Source organism: Saimiri boliviensis, chromosome 2 (assembly GCF_048565385.1).
Source record: "Saimiri boliviensis isolate mSaiBol1 chromosome 2, mSaiBol1.pri, whole genome shotgun sequence".
NCBI lineage: Eukaryota > Metazoa > Chordata > Mammalia > Primates > Cebidae > Saimiri > Saimiri boliviensis.
In genome coordinates, this window is record NC_133450.1 from 222,114,081 (window position 1) to 222,132,691 (window position 18,611).

The 18,611-nt window shown below is 55.6% G+C and overlaps 1 pseudogene; it reads left to right on the forward strand.

Moving 5' to 3' along the window:
* Nucleotides 1-7,317: 7,317 nt before the first annotated feature.
* Nucleotides 7,318-18,208, forward strand: LOC141583787 (putative uncharacterized protein encoded by LINC02913; annotated as a pseudogene).
* Nucleotides 18,209-18,611: the final 403 nt, after the last annotated feature.

Genomic DNA, 18,611 nt, shown 5'->3' on the forward strand with positions numbered 1-18,611 from the left:
CCCCAGACAAGTGAGCAAGTCTGGGCCTCAGTCTCCTCTTTTGTCCAACGCTCTGCAGATTCAGAGAAATAATGAGCATCAAGTCTATGCCAGCCAGAGTCAAATGGATGTGTCTGGCACTCAAGAGGGTGGTGCTGGAGGGACAAAGGACAGTTGTAGAGGACTGTGCCAGGCCTGCCCCGGAGGCCCGAGCCACCTTGCTGAACGCCACCGGCACAGCTGCACAGTCTGGGTGGGTGGCACTGTCCTTGCTTCCCAGCTGCCTGAGGGACAGGACCTGGCTGGTGCCGGTTTGTGCAGGTGTGACGCTCCCACCTGGACACGGGCCCGCGGACCTCCTAGCCCACTCCTCCACGGTCCCAGGGTCCTCCCGCCCTCCGTCCAGGTCAGGGTTCTGCTGGAGAAACGGAAGCAGAGAGGTCTGTGGTAGGTGATTTACCGTAAATAGTTGGTTCACGCAATTGTGGGGCTGGAGGAGCACATCTGGAATCCGAAGGGCAGGCTGTGCGAAAGGGCAGCTGGAAACCTCTCTCTGGGCACACGCAGTGAAGCCCCAGCCCTGTTCTTAAGGCCTGTCACCGGATGGAGTCACACCCACCCAGATTATCTGAGACAATCTCCCTTTCTTAAAGTCAACCCATCTTGGACAGTTTATTTATTTATTTATTTATTTTTATTTTTTTTGGAGACGGAGTTTCGCCCTTGTTACCCAGGCTGGAGTGCAATGGCGCGATCTCGGCTCACCGCAACCTCCGCCTCCTGGGTTCAGGCGATTCTCCTGCCTCAGCCTCCTGAGTAGCTGGGATTACAGGCACGTGCCACCATGCCCAGCTAATTTTTTTGTATTTTTAGTAGAGACGGGGTTTCACCATGTTGACCAGGATGGTCTCGATCTCTTGACCTCGTGATCCACCCGCCTCGGCCTCCCAAAGTGTTGGGATTACAGGCGTGAGCCATCGTGCCCGGCCTCCAGTTTATTTATTTTGAGACAAGGTCTTGCTCTGTCTCCAAGGCTGGAGTGCAATGGTGCCATCTCGGCTCACTGCAACTGCTGCCTCCTGGGTTCAAGTGATTCTCGTGCCTCAGCCTTCTGAGTAGCTGGGTGCATGCCACCATGTCTGGTGAATTTTTGTATTTTTAGTAGAGGTGGGGTTTTGCCATGTTGGCCAGGCTGGTCTCGAACTCCTGACCTCAAGTGATTCACCCGCCTCAGCCTCCCAAAGTGCTGCGATTACAGGTGTGAACCACCACGCCTGGCTGGCGACCATGGACTTTAATCACATCTGCAAAATAACCTTCCTGGCAACACAGAGATTCCTGTTAGATTCAAGGTGTGGGGACTGTAGTCTCCTCAAGGGGACACGCGAAACTGACCATCGCACCATCCCTCCTCTCCCTCTGGTTTCCTTATCTTGCCAGCAAGAACACTGAATTTCAGAAGTATCAGCCACTGGTCCCCGAGACCAGGGTGAGGGTTGGGGTGGGGGGAGTGAGGAGTGAAGGCTGGGCTGAGCTCCTGAGTCAGGCCCTGCTGGATCCCGGGACTTTCTTGTGCTCCACCTCGCAGTCCCCAGGATAAATTTCCAACTGGACCCCCAGCCCTTGGCCCCAGCTCCTCCTCCACTGTCAATCTCTGGCTTGTGAAATCTCTACAAACTGGCCTGAGCGAGCCCCATGGGAGTCCAGGTTGAAGTGGGACCAACAGCCTCCCTTACTGCCCTCAGGGAGCTGCCAGTCTCCTGGGGGAGCCGCAGAACCTGGAACCCGGGTCCTCCGTTCACAGCGGAGTTTGCAGAGAGCCTCCGTTTTCCCTGATTCTCAGCTGTGCTCTGGGCTGGACTCCGTGGGCAGCGCGTAGCCCCTGGCTGCAGGAAACCAGCCCTGTGGCTGTTTTGTTTTGATTGCACAAGCCGGGTGCAGGAGGCCAGGGCGGACATCTGCTGCTTTGGCCAGTCCAGCACCCAAGCCCCCCTTTTCTGGCGAGAGCCTCCCAGCTGCCTCGTGGGGACCTCCCCCGAGGTGTGCAGCCTAGGGAGTGGGTGGTCAGCCCAGATGCCCCTGTCCTGCCCGGTCCAGGGACGCGCCTTGTCTTAGTCTTTCTGTTGCTTATAACAGAATACCTGAAACTGGGTCATTAAGAAAGAAAAGAAATGTATTTCTTCCAGTTATGGCAGCTCAGAGGTCCCAGGTCGAGGGGCCACACTTGGTGACAGCCTTCTTGCTGGTAGGGACCTGTGTAGTCTCCAGGCCGTGCCGGGCGTCACATGGCAAGGGGGCAGAGTGGCTCATCTGCTGGCTCAAGCCTCTCTTCTTCTCACAAAGCCACCAGTTTCTCTCCCATGATGACCCATTAATTCATTAACCCATTACTCCATTCACGAGGGCAGAACCCTCATGCTGTAATCACATCTTAAAGCGCCCACCTCTCAATACTGCCACATTGGAGACGAAGTTAATGACACACGAAGTCTGGCGGACACATTCAAACCACAGCAGGCCTGGAGCCCCAGCTTGGTCGCCAGCCCTCCTGCCCTGAAGACGGAAGCTCATCTGGCTTCATCTTGATGGGCAACCCCTGGGCGGTCACTGGGTCTTTCCATGTACTGGAAGATGCCCTGGTGTACTCCTGTCCTCACCGAGACCCACCTGGATCTCCAGCCTTTCCTTCCATTCTCTGAGCTCCCTCTTGGTCTGGTGATAAAGCCCCTTCCTGCTCAAGTCAAACAAAGTCCATTTCTCTTGCTTATAACCACAGAAACCTGACTGGTTAGACACTGACCGCCACCCCTGACACCGCCCTGACTCACTGCATGACCCTGGGCAAGATGGCCCCTCTCTGGGCCTCAGTTTCTCCATCAGCATGGCGGAACTGGCCTCCCATGCTGACGCCCCATGGCCCTGTGGCTGCTTCAGTCATGGTGGCTGACTTGGACTGGTGTGTTTGCTGCTGAGGATTGGTGGGGGCCTTCCTTGCCCTGACCCTTGAGGTCTAGAGGGTGTGCCTGGTTGGGGAGAGGGTATGACAGCTGGGGAATCCTCAGTTTCTATGTAGCTGGGATCATAAGGACCAATGTCCTGGTACCAGGGTTATTGCTTTAATAGGCAGTGGTGGGCCAGGTGCTGTGGCTCATGCCTGTAATCCCAGCACTTTGGGAGGCCGAGGCAGGCAGATCCCGAGGTCAGGAGATCGAGACCATCCTAGGTAACACAATGAAACCCTGTCTCTACTAAAAATGCAAAAAATTAGCCGGGCGTGGAGGCACACACCTGTGATCTCAGCTACTTGGGAGGCCGAGGCAGGATAATCGCTTGAACCTGGGAGGTGGAGGTTGCAGCGAGCTGAGATCTCGCTACTGCACTCCAGCCTGGGTGAGAGAGTGAGATTCCATCTCAGACCAAAAAAAAAAAAAAAAAGAAAGAAAACAGGAAGTGGTCCACCTCCTCTTTAAACCCTTTTGCTTCAAATCTTTAGAAATCTGATAAAGGCTTTTAGCTGCTTTCCTTAGACCGAAAACCACTTCACTCCCCTTATTCCCTCTCTGCACACTTTATTTTTATTTGTATTATTTTCTGAGGCAGGACCTTGCTCTGTCACCCAGGCTGGAGTGCAGCGGCGTGATCACAGCCCCGAAGCCTTGACCCCCCGGGCCCAAGTGATTCTCCCATCTCAGCCTCCTGAGTACAGTAGCTGGGACTACAGGTGCCGGCCACCCTACCTGGCTCACTTCTGTTGTTATTGTAGAGACAGGGTCTCTCTGTGCTGCCCAGGCTGGCATGCTTTAGGGTACAGTTTCCAGAGGAGGTGTAGGAGCAGACTTCAGAGGCCTGTCCTGACCTCTGGTGACCGGCCTGTGGGTTTCCAGATCAGTAACTTGGCACGCAGGTCACTGAGCCCTTTGTTAGCACCCGCTCAGATCAACGCATCCACCCGAAGAGGCAGAGATCCCTATGTTTTCACCAAACCCTGCTTCACCGGCTTCCTTCGGGCACACAGCTGGACTGCATTTCCCAGCCTCCCTTGCAGGTGGCAGTGGCCACATGACCCAGCTCCGGCCTGTTCGGCTCGGTCCACAAACATCCCGTCACCCACGCTTGAGCTTGACCCCTCTGCCTCCCCGGCTCCATCTTTCTTCTGCTACACGGTGACTGCAGAGGAGGATCGGGCCTCAGACGGTGACAGGGTCGCAGGGTGAAGGGGCCTGGGCCCCTGAGTGACTGCATGGAGCAGAGCCCTTGTCTCCCTCCACCGGCCCCCAGGAGACTGCAATGCAAGCAAGAAACACACTTTTCTCTGGGAGCTGTTTCTCACATTTGTTATGACTAAGGCAACGTTTGCATCATCCCCATCTGGGGAGGTTCTTTTCCATTGAAAAGGAATCCATCTTAGGGTTCCTTTAAAACAGAGAGCTCCTCCAGAGCCTTTGGCCTGGGATCCTGAGGCTGGAGAGTGTGCCTCCAGCCCTGAGCCTCAAGGCATCTTCTCTGGGGCTCTGATTGGCTTCCCCCCTTGCCCTCAGGGCCCCGCCCCCACTTTCCTCCGTCGGTGGCCTCCTTCTTCCATCCTGTGGCCTCCTATTTACTTTGACCATTGTCTGTGGTTGAAAGTCCAAGCTTTCAGGGGTCAGCCACATCTATTTTTTCCCCTTCTCCCTGACAAATTGCTCCCTGTGGGCAGGCCTCGGCCAGCTCCCTGCGAACTTCCTCCTGCATGGCGGGAGGCTGAGCACACAGGGGCTGCTTCGGGAAAGCTTCGTTCTTTGCAGCTCCCCAGCGTGGAAGGCCCGGAGGGGGTTGCTCCCAGGATCGCCTGTTCCCAGGGCACTTGGATTCCAGAGACAGAAGCCAGCCTCTGCTTCGGGCTCATTTCCTAAGTGAGCCACTGCAGGTTTCAGGACAGTGGAAGCCAGGAGTCAGGGTCTGGCTGGCTGGCTCTGGCCTCTTTTCCCAGCTACACACAGCACCCTGGTCCCTGTCCCCAGCCCCTCCACTGCTGGGAGACCAAGACACAGGTCTAATGCCTGCCCAACCTGTCCCCACTGTGGGAAACTCTTTTCATCACCCTTCCTTCCAGGGAGGACCACTTTCCACCTTTTAAATCATTAAATCGGTCTCTAACCACCACGCACCAAACCCTTCTGCCCTTGGTAACCTTCCAGATAATTAACAACGACTCTCCTTGCTGTGTGCCAGGCCCCACGCTAAGCCACTTTTACCCCAGACACCAATCCCTGGGGATGGATGTCATCAGTATCCCCATTTTACAGATGAGGAAGGCGAGGTTCAAAGGACCTCCTGCCTCCCCCCTTCACCCCGCCCCACACCAGCTTTGAAGGCAGTGGCAGGGAGCCACGATCTTGTGCGCACGCCTGGTTCTCCCACCCCCCAGCAGTGGGAGAGATCGCCGGGGAGGGGGCACAAGGCCGATCTTGGGTCTCCTTCCTCTCCTCTGGCCCTCCCTTGGCCCCCTCTGCTGCACCCCCAGCTTGTCCAAACCACCCTTGAGCTTGATCCCTTTCCCTCGCCGATCCCACCATCAAAAGCGTCTGTGGCAGGGCTTGGCTCTGTTTGGCTTCTCCAGAGCCTGACCAGGGAGCTCTGCCGCTCGGAGGTTGTGTGCTCACTTTGCAAAACAGCAGAAATTTATAGCCCAAGTAATTGATCACGGCGCTTCTGCCTCCCTCCGTCTCTCTTGGGCTCCTAATTCCCTTCTCCCGCTCCTCTCTTTTTTCTCAGCGCGCCATCTGTGGTGTCAGAGAAAAGGAAGCCAAAAGGGGGGGGGGGGTGTTTCTAGTCCCAGTTCTGCCAATTACGAGTCACATGAACCTCAGTTTCCCCATCCACAAAACGGAGAAGCTAATAATACCTGCTCACATGTGTGCCGGGCCTGCGGATGCCGGGGCCGGGAGGGGCACGCAGACAGAGTGACTTCTGACTCCGGCCTCCATGTGGGGTGCGGGGTGGGGTGGGGGCCACCTTGCCGATGCGGACACTGGGGCCAGGAGAGCTCAAGCCATTCACTCAGGGTCACAGAGCTGGCAAATAGCAGCCCTGGAGCTTGAACCAGGTGAGTTGTGCCTCCAACCATTAGGCCACACTCCCAGCCCCATGGCCCATCAGAAAAGAGGTGAGCCTTGCCAGGCCTCCCAGACCCCTATTTCACTCCGTTCTGGATCTAACTGTGGGGCAGGAGCAGAGGCCGCTGGGGCAAAGGGAGCATTTTGCAAACTGTAGAGAGCTGCGAGCACGGAAGGAAACCTCACGAGCATTCCCATCCCGCTTCAGTGCCGCCCCCCGCCCCCAGACCCCTCCACCATCCACTGTCTGGGGGCTCGCTGGGACCCAAGAGCTTCCCTGGCCCTCAGCTGCTTGCCTCTCCCTCTAGAGAAGCTCCAGCCAGGCCCCTACACCTGCCAGCCTCCAGGAAGGCCCACAGAACCTTCCAGAACAACCCGCAAAATGACTCTGAAGAGCACTTCACTTGCCCTTCCATGGCAGATGAGGCACCAGGCCTGGGAGGGGCGGCGCAGGTTCTCGCCTGAGCTCTGGGGACGGAGGTGGGCGGGGGGGGGGGGTCCCAGGGCTGGAAACTCTCCTCTGAGCCCCACTCCAGGGCAGGCGGGGCTGACGGCCCTTCCTGCTCCCTTCTGTTCAGTTCCGGGGGTGGCGAGTGCCCCAGGGGGGAACGTGCTGTCTGTTTCCCTGCACCTCGTCTAGCCTCGTCTCTGCCTGTGCGGGTCTCTCAGTGTCTCGCTGTCTCTGTGTGTCTTTCTCTCCAAGCCCCCGCAGCCCGCAGGCGCAGACTTGCTTTCTCCCAGGCGTGGCCCCCAAAGCCGAGCCCAGTTCCTCGGGTGTTTGCATCCAAGGTGCTCGCAGCGCCCCGGCCGCCTCCTGTCCCCACGGCAGCCCCGGGGGCCGCGCTGGGCAGGGAGGTCCGCAGCTCGGGGCGGGGGGCACGTTCTGTTCCCCGCTTTCTGGCGGGGACCGCAGGCTCCAGCCCCGGCGGCTCCTGCTCCCGCCCGGCTGGCGGAGATGAGAGCCGGCTGCAGGGCTGGGAGCGAGGCAGCAACACACAGAACAAACAGAATTTTTTTTTGCAACTAGAGGGGGAAGCACAGAGCTAAAAATAAAACGAAAAGATCAGTATCTGTCAGTCTGACAGCTGATTGGCTGCTCGGAGATGCATATAATTACCAGCAACTGGCGCTGGGTAGGCAAAGCCGGGAGAAACTGCTGAGACGAGGTTAGGATTTAACCTTTAAATTCTGGAGCCATCGGAAACCGAGGGGAGGACGCCCGGGTGTCGGTGCTAATGAGGCTGGGGGCGGGCGGGGGGCGGGCAGCCTCTGGGTCCGGGGCAGGTCTCGGGGCCTCCCGGGGAAGGCCCTGGGAGCCCTTGGCCCTGGCGGCCTCCGCCATCAGACTGGGAATGTCTCTGATTGGGCGGCCAGGAGGCGGTGGCCTTTCTCACTGCCCAGCTGAGGGGTGTCGTCTTCCGCGAAGTTAGGGTCTCATCTGGGAGGCAGGGAGGGAGGGCGCTGCCTGAGGCCCTGGGCTCCTCCGGGGCCGGCACACCCCGTCTCACCCTGTCTCACCCACGTTCCTTCGTGTTTCCCCCGCCGGGTGTGGATTCCAAAACCCATCCTCACTCCCCTCCTTCCTTCACCCCAAGTCACCCCTGTTCCCAGCTCTGTTTCTTGCCCCGCCTGTTTCGGCGCCTCAGGCTTGTCCTAGGGCCCCGAGACCTCTCTACGCCTCGGTTTCTTCATCTGTTACGGGGAGGTGATGGACACTGGGCCCACCTGACTGCTGGTCAAACGCCAGGGCCCCTGTGGTCCCAGCCTTGCATGCGGATTCTTTCACCTGAGCCAAGAGTCAGGAAATCAGGGTTCTAGTCCTGGGAACTGTACCAGTGTGAACTGGGAGCAAGAGTTCCCGCCCTCTGACCTCTCCTGGTGGCCATGGGGACCATGTGAGATGGTGTATGTGGCCTTGAGCAATAAACCCACCTGTGGGGGCAGGTGGGCGAGGACACCTGCAGCTCCTTGAACCCAGCGCTTTGTTTCTTCCAGGCCTTTGCCCAGGCTGTGGGCTCTGCCTGGAGCCCCTTTTCTTCCCACTAAAGCCCTTCCCTTCACTGCCTCTTCCTCTGGGAAGCCCTCTCTGGTGCCCAGCCCGTCCTCTTCCGCCCCCTCTCAGCTCTGCACCCCACGCTGAGGCCCAGATTGCCTGCTTTGCACAGAAGGCTGTGAGCTCCATGAGGGCAGAAACCACATGGCTCTTCACAGCTGTGCTGCCCGGGCCTGGCCTGGAGCCCCTCAGGAAGCGAGACATCTGAATCCTCTGCCCTGTGCCCCTGGCAGCCAGGTAGAGCCACCTTGGCCAGACCACCCCGGCTTGGAGCAAGCAGCAGCCTCGTGGATGGGGAACCACGTTTCCCTGGCACATTAGCAGGCCCTAAGTGCTGCACGAACACTTGGCTCTGCCCTCAGAGTGCCGATGCCCAGGGGACGCTGCCCTTTGTGTGCTACCTAAGAGAGAATGCAGCCTTCGAGAGGGCAGGGATAAGCGTGACCCCAGGCCCTGTTGTCCCGTCCTAAGAAAGTTCCCGGGTCTGCCTGTCCAGTCCCGACCTTTTCTCTGTGCTGTCTGGGATGGTGGGTGGACCTGCTGCTGAGCGGTGGGACCTAAAAGACCCATAGTGACCTAGGGGAGGCACTGCCCAGAGCTCCTAAGTGGGGTGGGGTGCAAAGGGCAGGTGGGTGAGGGAGGCAGAGAGAAACTGATTAGTCACTCCCACGTCAGTAGTCCAGCTGTGTGCCTACCTCTCTCACGAACTTCGTGGGGATTATTTCTTAGAATTCCCACAATGGCCCCTTGGCAGGTGATGCAGGTGTTATCTATGATGTGCAGATGAGGAAACTGAGGCACAGAGTCATTACTCGATGCACACACGGGCCCACAGTTGTGGAGGACAGAGGCCGGACACAGCCCAGTCCCTGGTCTCCCGGGGCCAGGCCCAGTGCTCCTGCCTCTCTGATAAGGATAAAAAGGAGGGAGTGGGAAGGTAGATGTTCCCAGGCAACTACCATGAGACCTTCCAGCAGAGAGGCTTGAAAACGTTTGTGTGTGTATGGGTGTGTGTGTGTGTGTGTGTGTGTGTGTGTGTGTGTGGGGTATGCAAAGGAATTCCCCTTTGGTGTTGCTTTGAAAGATTTCGGGAAGATTTAAACTGCTTTTCAATGATTTGGGGATGTCAGCCTGGTGTTTTCTTGAGCGTGACACCATGATGAGACTGGCCCCCGAGGCAGCCCTGTTTTACCCAGGTTATGGTAATGGAACTGCAGCCGGGCAAAAGCAGGCTCCGCCGACTGAGCTCTCATCCTGGGGTCCACGCCGGACTCAGCCTTGACTCGGATGCCCGCTCTAAGCCCCACCTGAGAAAGGGATTATTTCATCCCTGCATAATTTCCTTACAGCTGATGTCAGAATCTGCTTGTCTCTAAACTCACCGTCTCCCCCAATAGGAGTGAGCTTGGTGAGGGCTCCTATCTGGTCTCTCCCATTCATTGCTGAGTCCCTGGCACCCCAAATGGAGCAGCTAGTCAATAAAACTTTGCTGGACACATTTCAGATGAAGAGACTGAGGGTCAGAGAGGTCACATGGCTTGCTTGGAAGAAACATCAGATTTGTCGGGCTCAAGAGTCCATTTCTGACTCCCACGTCACAACCCAAGAGAGCCTCAGAGCCTGAGTCTTCCCCACTCCACCCATTCTCAGACCTTGTACTAAAACCAGTGAGGCCTCTGAACTTCTGTGTGCTCCCCAACCTTCTCCTTGCTTATCTGGGAATCAGGCAAAAGTTGGCCAGAGTGAGCTCAGTCTCAGGGAAGTTGCATTCTGCTGGAGTCACTTGGATGTCCCTGTTTTGCGTGACCTGATTCAAATTTTCCATCTTTGTCGATTTGATTCCCACTCTGAGATCACCTTACTATGTGATGACGGGCTTGGGAAATTCACATGTGCATTTGACGCCTGCTGCTTATCTTCTGTGGGGCCCCTAGTTCAGGGGGGTTTCAGCAGGTCTCTTGGTGAGACTGGGGTTATAATCAGACCCTCTCAGGGTTAGAGCTTGGCCCTATCACTGAGTGACCTTGGGAGTCTCATTGGACCTGGGTTCCTCACTTGTGGAATGGGACAGGTTGGGCTCCTGGATGGAAAGTGTCTTGCTCAATATCTGGTCAGATATTACCATCACTCACCGCCCGAGATGCCCTGCACGTGGGTTTTAGAGCTTGCTGGTTTCTGTTTGTCCTCTGCGAATGTCCGACCATGTACAGACTGATGCATTTTGTAGGTACAAGATCGCAACACAATCAGTCTGTCTCCTCAAATGACCATGAGCATGTCTGGATTCGGAGAGCCCCGGGTGTGGGGAGCTGACGTGGGCATGAGGGCTGCTAGGATTCTGGGCTCAGGCAGGAGGGCAAGGTCCCAGGAGGTCACCTCTTTTCTCTTTACCCTGAACCGTTTAGAAGTTGGTTTCTAAATGTCCTGAATTCCTGCTCCTTAATAGGTCGCCCAGAACAGTGCTAGGCCAGGCAGCAGGAGCTTGGTGGGTGTTGGTCTGCTGGGGAATGGGAAAAGGAAGAGAAATGTCAAGCTTTCCCTTAAAAACAAAACAAAACAGGGCCGGGTGTGGTGGCTCATGCCTGTAGTCCCAGCACTTTGGGATGTCGGTGTGGGTGGATCACCTGGGGTCGGGAGTTCGAGACCAGCCTGGCCAACATGGAGAAACCCCTCCTCTACTTTAAAAAAAAAAAAATTAGCTGGGCGTGGTGGTACATGTCTGTAATCCCAGCTACTCAGGAGGCTGAGGCAGGAGAATCCTTGAACCTGGGAGGTGGAGGTTGTGGTGAGCAGAAATCATGCCATTGCACTCTAGCCTGGGCAACAAGAGTCAAACTCCATTTCAAAAAAAAAAAAAGAATACAAAAACAAACCCTCACATTTCCCACCAATAACACACCGTCGTTATCCCTATTCTTTAAGAAACATTGTTTAAAAACATCTGCCTGAACACCAGGCAGTCCCAACACCTTCCTTGTGCCAACGTTGCATGGGGCACGCCAGCCAGTGAAGCCCCACTTGTGGGCAGGTAGGCCTGTGCTCTGCGAGGTGCCAGCCTCTTCACTGCCCAGTTCGCCCTCACCTCCACCCCGGGGGTTCAGCGGACTGGGACTGCCACTTCCCAGATGGGGAAGATGAGGCACAGAGAGCTGAGGGGCCAGGCTGAAGGTCCCACAGTGAGAAACTTGGGGAGCCCAGCTGTGAGCTGAGCCCCTGGTGTTCCTGTGAGCAGGAGGGAGTCCTGGTCTTCGTCAAGGCTCAGCTTGGTCAGGGAGCCAAGCCCAGACAGACTTTGAGTTCTGGCAGCCGGGCACAGGGGGAGCTTTCTGGGAACAAGCATGAACTACACATGGTCCCTGTCCTGGAGTCCCTCACGTCTCCCAGGAGAGGGGGACACAGCCACAAACTGAACACATGGGCCTAAGAGGGGCCACCCAGGTCTGCAGAACTGATCCATTCCATACAAAATCTCCGAAAAGACCCCCACAGACCTTGCTTTAAAATAGTCTTCTTGAGCACTGTGGCTCACCTATAACCCCAGCACTTTGGGAGACCAAGATGGGTGGATCACTTGAGGCCAGGAGTTCAAGACCAGCCTGGCCAACATGGAGAAACCCTGTCTCTACTAAAAATACAAAAAATTAGCTGGGTGTGGTGGTGCCTGCCTGTAATCCCAGCTATTCGGAAGGCTGAGGTAGGAGAATAGCTTGAATCTGAGAGGCAGAGGTTGCATTGAGCTGAGATCACGCCGCTGCACTCCAGCCTGGGCGACAGAGAAATATTGCATTCCAAAAAAAAGTCTCCTGGGCCAGGCTCAGTGGCTCCTGCCTGTAATCCCAGCTCTTTGGGAGGCCAAGGCGGGCAGATCACGTCAGGAGATCAAGACCATCCTGGCTCACATGGTGAAACCCCGCTTTTACTAAAAATACAAAAAATTAGCTGCGTGTGGTGGCACACACCTGTAGTCCCAGCTACTTGGGAGGCTGAGGCAGGGGAACTGCTTGAACCTGGGAGGTGGAGGTTGCAGTGAGCCGAGAACGCACCACTGCACTCTAGCCTGGGTGACAAAGTGAGATTCCATCTCCAAAAAAAAAAAAAAAAAAAAAAAATCTCTTATCGATGTGTCCCCATCAGAGTTCGGGTCCTTCATGGTGGATGGATGGTGCATCTCTTACATCTTGAAGTGACTCCTTTTGAGCCATATTTGAAACCCAGTTGGTTTTCCCTTCCCAAGAATGTCCTAGTCCGTGGTCCTGGAGACCTCTGGACCTGAGTCTCCAGCTACCAGACACGTAAAAACCGTGTCTCAGAAGCCCCTTGTGGGCCAGGCGTGCACCTGTAATCCCAACACTTAGGGAGGCTGAGGCAGGAGGATTGTTTGAGCCCAGAGTTTGAGACCAGCCTGGACAGCATGGCGAGACCCTGTCTCTACAAAAACACAGACAATTAGTGGGACGTGGTGGTGCGCACCTGTAGTCCCAGCTCCTCGGAGGCTGAGGTAGGAAGATCACTGGAGCCCCGGAGGTCAGGGTTGCAGCGAGCCGTGATTGTGCCACTGGACTCCAGCCTGGGTGACGCAGCGAGATTCTGTCAAAAAAGAAAAAAAAAGGCCTTGGCCGTGTCCGGGCGTGGTGGCTCACACCTGTAATCCCAGCACTTTGGGAGGCCGAGGTGGGCAGATCACGAGGTCAAGAGATCCAGACCATTCTTGCCCACATGATGAAACTCTGTCTCTACTAAAAATATAAAAATCAGCTGAGTGTGGGGACGTGTGCCTGTAATCCCAGCTCCTTGGGAGGATGAGGCAGGAGAATTGCTTGAACCCAGGGGGGACAGGTTGCAGTAAGCTGAGCTCGCGCCACTGCACTCCAGCCTGGTGACAAAGAGACTCCGTCTCAAAAAAAGAAAAGAAGCCCTTGTGTCCCTCCCCTGCAAGCCTGTGCCCAGAGGTCGCTTCCAGTCCGGAATGGAGAAGATGCATTCCGGTCCGGTCGTCGTGGGCTCTGGGGACCCCACCTCCTCCAGGCTGCTGGCAGTTGGAGGAAGTGCGTCTGGGCCATAGACTTCGAGCTGCAGTTGCCAGTTGATAGCAGCACCTGCTGTGTCCATCTGTCCTTCCGGCTCTCACCTTTAACGTCTGCACTCTCCTGACCAGTATCTCCAAGGCCTCCAACCTCCTGTGGCTGCGGGGTGGAAGTGAGAGGGATCGGGGAGGGGAGACGTCTGCCGGGAGAGAGCCAGAGAAGCAGCTTGGGAGGAAGCCCCCCAGAGACCCCACTCCCTGGAATGCTTCTGGGCTGGCTGCACCCCGACCCTTGGTGCAGGTTTCTACAAGAAATTCAAATGTGCCTGTAGCTGGATTCTGCCAGGCTCCCCGGCAAACCTGCAAACAAGAGCCCACATGTTCTCGAGGACAGCTTGCAAGAGACCCTGGGGCGAGGAGCGTCTAGTGACGACCCAGGATGCGTGCATGAGGGGCTCCTTCCCATCCTGGGCCTCCCAGGGCAGCCTGTGGCCGCCCCAGTTGCCAGCAGGGCTGGGTGGGAGTGGAGAAGCATGGACTTTATTTTAAAGAAAAGATGGGCTGGGCGTGGTGGCTCATGCCTGTAAATCCCAGCACTTCGGGAGGCCAAGGCAGGCGGATCACGAGGTTTGAGACCAGTTTGAGACCAGCCTGGCCAATGTGGTAAAACCCTGTCTCTACTAAAGATACAAAAACAAAGCAAAATTAGCCGGGCATGGTGGCAGGTGCCTGTAAGCCCAGCTACTTGGGACCTTGGGGCAGGAGAAATGCTTGAACCCGGTAGGTGGAGCTTGCAGTGAGCCAAGATCGTGCCATTGCACTCCAGCCTGGGCGACAGGGTGAGACCCCATCTCAAAAAAAAAAAAAAAAAAAAAAAAAAGATAAGAGAGCAGGTGCCACCACTGAAAAATAATCCAAATGCCCTCCCTTCTGCACCTCAAATTTCTCAACTAATTCCTCTCCCTGTTCACACTGGGAAAGTCCCTCCTTCTGTTATTTGCCCCAAGGCCCATGTTTGCCCAGCAAGCAAACTGCATTTGTTAAGTAATAGAAGCCTCGCATTTTTGGGTTGGCGAAGGGCGGAGATGATGCCTGTTAACTCCCGGCAGCGCCCGGCAGACTGAACAGCCCCGGTGAGCTGCTACCCTCCCACCCAAAGCAAAGGAACGTGGTGGAGGAAGCCTGGGCGGCCTGGCCCGCAGTAAAGGTGCAGTGACTGTGAGAGCCTCAGGGACTGTGAGAGAGGCTGTAAATAGCATGGAGCCAGCCCCCGCACCAGAGAAGCTTTGAAGGCTTGCTCCACCGAACCCCCAATTGGGAGCTGCTGGGCTAAGCCAGTTGGATGCGGGTGCAGTTCTGACCATTCCGGAGGTCACTCCCACTTCCCTTGGGCAACAGGGGGGTCCAGGGAGAGCTCAGTGGCTATGGGCTCCCCCTGACACTGCCATTTGGTGGGCTGACCTTGGGGAGATGACGTCCCCTGTCTGAGCCCTTGGGTCTCATGGCCTCCCTCCTGGGCTGGGCCTGCTCGGTAAGGGCCAGGTGTCTTTCATGTCAATGTCACCTCTCTTTCAGCTCTCCTGACTTCCCACTGTGTCACGCAGTGATCATCTTGCTGGATTTCTGTGATGAGAGAGGGATGTTGTGGTATAGAACAAACATAGAAATGGGTCTGGGAAATTCTGCTGGAACCCCTCTGCCCTCGAAGAGGGGGAGGGAGGCAGGTGTGGTCACCCCTTAGCAGGCAGGCCAAGGGCACCCTGTGCTCAGGGTGCGTCCAAGTGCTCCCCAACCTTAATGTGCCTTGATCCGCTGTGGGGTCTCATTCAGAGGCAGGTTCTGAGGTAGCAGGCCTGGGCAGGGGCTCCCGGTGAGACAGAGGCTGTGGCAGCCGGGACCACATTCTTTGTAGTAAGGGTGCCACGAATTCTCTTCACCCTCCGTGCCCACGCCTGAGCCTCTGGCTGGAGGGAGGCGGGCAGGCCACTTGGCGTCTGCCGAGATGCCTCCCGAAAGACCCGAGTGTCCCAGACTGCGTGTGCCAGGAAACACGAAGCAACATGCGGGTAAAATTATGTTTTTAACAAAAGAAAAGACCTCTGCCTTCTAGCATGTAGACAGAGTTCTATTCCCACCCCCACGCAGCCCCAGGGACCTGAAAGAATGTGGTTTTCTGAGCACAGCCTTCCCTTACTGAAGGGGGTGGATCTGCTCTTAAAAAGCTGCTTGTAAAATGAATTTTTCTAGATCAAATGCTATTTTCCAGCAGCTCGTGTTATATGACTGTGGTTGCATTCCCACCGAGAAACACCCGGCTCTGAGGCCTTGGTGTTCCGGGTGCAGCAACCCTGAAGGGGTGGGGCTCAATCATGCAGCCCAGCCCTCAAGTCCCTGCGCGGCAGAGCTGATGGGAGCTGGCGCTAGGGTTTGGGATTCTAAGTCTGAATCCCAAGTGCTCCCCAAATTGGCTGTGGTCCCTGGCCAGACCCTGGCCCAACACTACTGATTATAAGATGGGAGGAGGCTGGGCGCGGTGACTTACATCTGTAATCCTAGCACTTCAGGAGGCCGAGGTGGGTGGATCACGAGGTCAGGAGTTCGAGACCAGCCTGGCCAATATGGTGAAATCCCGTATCTACCAAAAATACAAAAAAAAAAATTAGTTGGGCGTGGTGGCATGCACTTGTAATCCCATCTACTTGGGAGGCTGAGGCAGGAGAATGGCTTGAACCCAGGAGGCAGAGGTGGTAGTGAGCTGAGATTGCACCACTGCACTCCAGCCCCGGCGACGCTGTGAGACTCTGTCTCAAAAAAAAAAAAAAAAAAAGATGGGAGGGACCAGAGGTACCCAGGGCAAACCAACCCCTCAGCCAGAAGAGGAGCCTGAGGACAGTGGCCCATCTTGGTGGAGCAGCCATCTCGTCCTTGTGTCTCATGCTATCGGTCAGACTCTGGATATTATCGTTGTTAGTATTTTTGAGACGGAGTCTTGCTCTGTCACGCAGGCTGGAGTGCAGTGGCACAATCTAGGCTCACTGCAACCTCTGCCTCCCAGGTTCGAGCCATTCTCCTGCCTCAGCCTCCTGAGTAGCTGGGACTACAGGCATGTGTCACCATACTCAGCTGATTTTTGCATTTTTGGTAGAGATGAGGTTTCACCATGTTGGCCGGGCTGCTCTCGAACTCCTGACCACAAATGTTTCTCCCGCCTAGGCCTCCCAAAGTGCTGGGATTACAGACGTGAGTCACTGTGCCTGGCCAGGTTCTAGATATTAGGCTGGGAGTATTTGGGGTTATTTTTATTTATTTATTTAGAGACAGGGCCTCCTTTTGTCATTCAATCTGGAGTGCAGTGGCATGATCTGAGCTCACTGTAGCCTTTAATTAGAGAGATAGGGTCTCACTTTGTCACCCAGGCACCTTGAACTCCTGGACTCAAGCAGTCCTCCCGCCTTAGCCCCCTGAGTCGCTGGGGTGACAGGTGCATGCCACCATACCTGGCTTTTGTTTTTTGTTTTTTTTTTTTTTGGTAGAGAAGTGGTTTTGCCATGTTGCCCAGCCAGGCTGGCTTCAAGCGATCCTCTTGCCTCAGTCTCCCAAAGCACCTGGGATTACAGGCATGTGACACCGGTCCTGGCCTACTTTTAGTTTTATATTGGGCACAATCATTTAAAGTATTCAAGGAATCGGCTGCCATGACAGTTTGGCTGTGTGTCCCAAAGCGCGCTCTGAGGCTCTGACACCAGAGTTCCACAGTCAGAGGTCCCTGAGAAGTGCTACATCAAGCATCCCCAAATGTTTTACACAGGGGGCCAGTTCACTGTCCCTCAGACCGTTGGAGGGCTGCCACATACTGTGCTCCTCTCACTGACCACCAATGAAAGAGGTGCCCCTTCCTGAAGTGCAGCGGGGGGCCAGATAAATGGCCTCAGGGGGCGGCATGCAGCCTGCGGGGCCGGGCCGTAGTTTGGGGACACCTGGCTACATTAAGGGAACAGCTTCCTCGCCTGGAGGAGTCCACTTTAATATGCCAAGGAGCATGGGAATCTTGAACAGGAGACTAGAATCCACCGTCTGCCTCCATTCGACTGACCTTGGTTTTCCAGAACAAAGCCTGGGATCGGCATTCCGAGGAACACATTTTGGGAACAGAGTCCCTGGAAGGCTCTCATAACTGAGAGGTCTCTCTGTTTCTTTTTCGTTACACACCGTGGAGTACACATTATCCCAAAGTTAGTGTCTCAAAACAGGCATTTTAGTATCTCAGCTTCTGTGAGACTGGAATTCAGAGGTGGCTTAGCTGGCTGGTCTCTCTTAAGGTTGCCATCAAGATGTCAGCTGCAGCTGCAGTCATCTGGTTTGACTGAAGACAGAGGATCTCTTTCCTAAATAGCTCATTCATGTAGCTGACAAAAAGCCTTCAGCTCCATGCCATGTGGACTTCATCAGGCTGCTTGAGTTTCCCCACAATATGGCAGCTGGCTTCTCAGAGTGAGTGATGCAAGAGAGTGAGACCGAAGCTGCAGTACCTTTTATGACCCAGCCTTGGACCGCACATGCCGTCATATCCGATTGGTTATGCAGGCCAGCCTGATTCACTGTGGAAAGGTGTGCGTGCCAGGAGGCGGGATCATTTGGAGACCATCTAGAGGCCAGCTGCCCTAGGAACCATCACTTCAGTCCAAGGACAGATAACTTGCCTCATTCACACAGTCGCTTTTTTCTTGTTTTTTTTTTTTTTGAGATGGAGTTTCACTCTTGTTACCCAGGCTGGAGTGCAATGGTGCGATCTCTGCTCACCGCAACCTCCACCTCCTGGGTTCAGGCAATTCTCCTGCCTCAGCCTCCTGAGTAGCTGGGATTACAGGCACGTGCCACCATGCCCAGCTAATGTTTTGTATTTTTAGTAGGGACGGGGTTTCACCATGTTGACCAGGATGGTCTCGATCTCTTGACCTCGTGATCCACCCACCTCGGCCTCCCAAAGTGCTGGGATTACAGGCTTGAGCCACCGCGCCCAGCCCACAGTCGCTTTTTTCTTACCATTATGTAGACATGAGCAACGTCGGGAGGTGAACCTGTTAACCTGTGATATGAAGAGACGAGGAAGAGACCAGGAATTTTATCAGCCGCATGGAGCCCTGGGGAACAACGGTGGTAATACCCCAGCCTCCCTTCCTGCGTGCTCACTCTGCACCAGGTACCTCTTGGGCCTCAGGGTGCTGCGCCACCCCCGGCCCCACACAGCAGGTTCCACTAATATTTTCGCCTCAGGCCACTCATGCCTATGAAATGCATGAAGTGAGATTGTTTCTGTGATGTTGGCTGCAGCGCACACGTGGCTGTGCCTTATGAAAGTTGAGACAAGATCAGTAACCTGAGTGAACCCAGGTGGAGAAGATTTGAGCAGAGAGGAAACAGGATGGATACATGCCCGTGATAAACAAATGATAAATAGATG